Genomic DNA, 2,500 nt, shown 5'->3' with positions numbered 1-2,500 from the left:
TAAATCTAGTTTTACATTGTGGGTTTATATACCATATATATATATATATATATATATATATATATATATATATATATATATATATATATATATGGTATATGTATATATATATATGGTATATATATAATATATATATATGGTATATATATAATATATATATGGTATATATATAATATATATATGGTATATATATAATATATATATAATATATATATAATATATATATAATATATATATAATATATATATAATATATATATAATACATATATAATATATATAATATATATATAATATATATATAATATATATAATATATATATTATTTATAATATATATATATATATATATATATATATATACACACACATCCATCCCCTTCCAGATACATATACATATACATACATGTATTAACATATATATATGTACATTAGCATAAATAAGTATATGTACATGTGTATGTGTATATATATATACATATATATACATATATATATAAACATATATGTATAAAGATACATACACATATACATACATATGTATATATAGACATACATATACATACATCTATACATAAATATATACATATAAACATTATATATACATAAATATATACATATATGTACACATATAAACACATCCATACATACACATATACATACATACATAGATTACATATATATCTATATCTATATATATATACATATATATATATATATATATATTATATATATATAACACACAATGGGGGCTTCAAAAAGTTTGTGGAAAAAATCCATAACTAAAATCCATATTGAAGGATTTTTATTTCAATTCTTGTACCAACAGGTTATAACATGTTCAAACATGAACCCTTAACCCCTTAACGACAGGTCACATCTATAGACGTGAAAACGAACAACTCGAAATGTGGCGTGCAGCTGTACGCCGCGACGGTGCGCCAAAGCGCTATGAGGCAGTGATTCGGCTTGATATACTGAACTCCCGCTTAAAGTCGGCGCGTTGCCATTTATCATCAGAGCGTTGAGTTTTTTTTTTATAGTTTTTTTCACCCATCACCAAGGGGTTAAATGCAGGTAATAACGCATTGCCACCAGTTGGAAGTCAGGCACCATTCAAGCAACATGGAATCCACCAAAATCAAGGCCAGGACAAACATTAAATTCACGGTGAAACTTGGTTGGGAGCATAGGCAAATCATTGACGTTCAGGAACAAGTTTATGATAACAATGCCCCAAAGAAATCAACAACCTATAAATGAATAAGTTGGTTCAGAAGGGGATGAAACAAAATTGAAGATGAGCCTCACAGTGGCAGGCCATCAACAACAGTGTGTGAGGAAAACATTGATGTTGTTCGCAACATGATTGAAAAGGATAGACAAATAACCACTGAATCAGTAGCAGGCATAACATCTCTGTGGGTTCTGCACACACAATTCTGGTTGAGAGTTTGGGGCTAAGCAAGCTCAAAGGATCTCTAGGCTGTTGCACCCAGATCAGCAGTCAACAATACGTAGCAAGACTGGATGGTACACTTCACACCTCTATCCTACTGCTTCCACCAGAATGTGAACAAGACGTGAGATGGGAGCACCGCTGTTACCAGAATATGAGCAACACAAAAGATGATCTTGGGCGGGTCAATGAAACGGGTCTTAGCTTGCTGGTTTATTGTTGAAGATAGATATTAGACCCCCTCAAGAGACCCATGACCACGGGTCGAGGATGAGGTGGTGGGGCTGAACCGTGTGTGGCTAGGCCTGTCCGCCCATGTCTCTCTCTCTCTCTCTGTCATACAAATGTGTCCTTTTATGCGACAATTCCCTTTGAGGGTGGATGTTAACTCCCATGCAAAAAGAGAAAGCCAGACGGCACCTGTGTCTGCCCAAGGAGGACAGCTGCTGGGACAGAGGTATGAAGTGTACCATCCGGTCTTTCTACATATTGATGACACTGAGGACAAAATTCAATCAAAGCAGTGGTTGCCCAGGGTTGGAAGTGGACAAGTCAAAGCAAAATCTGAGCATTCAAGAGGAAAGGTCACGGCCACTGTCTTCTGGGATGCAGAGGGGATTTTGCTGGTTGACTTCCTCGAGAGCAAGAAAACAATTACATCTGCTTATTATAAATGTGTTTTTAGAAAACTATAAAAAATTCTCAGAAAATGCCCTAGAAAGCTGCATCAATGCATCTGACTTCAATCTTACAGCCCTGATTTAGCTCCATCTGACTTCTTTTTGTTTCTAAACTTTAAAAGATCATTGAAAGGTACCAATTTTCCATCAGTTCAAGATGTAAAATGAGCTGCTCTGACATGGTTAAGCTCACAACTCTTAGCTTTAATCAGAAAGACTTAAAGGCTAGTATCAACATTTGCAGGAAACCTTAATGGAGAATTTATATGTACATATATATACATATATAAACATATATACATATTTATACAAATATACATATATATATACATACAGATACATCTATATACATATTCATATACAT

At 32.9% G+C, this 2,500-nt stretch overlaps 1 protein-coding gene across 6 annotated transcripts in view; it reads right to left on the bottom strand.

Annotated features, from left to right (window-relative positions):
• Nucleotides 1-2,500, bottom strand: part of LOC125046404 (GRB10-interacting GYF protein 2-like) — a 43,612-nt gene that overhangs the window by 36,235 nt on the left and 4,877 nt on the right. The window lies entirely within an intron of this gene.

This window comes from Penaeus chinensis, chromosome 39 (assembly GCF_019202785.1).
Source record: "Penaeus chinensis breed Huanghai No. 1 chromosome 39, ASM1920278v2, whole genome shotgun sequence".
Lineage (NCBI taxonomy): Eukaryota > Metazoa > Arthropoda > Malacostraca > Decapoda > Penaeidae > Penaeus > Penaeus chinensis.
Note: the sequence above shows the minus strand (reverse complement) of the source record. Positions and strands in the feature narration are given on the sequence as shown.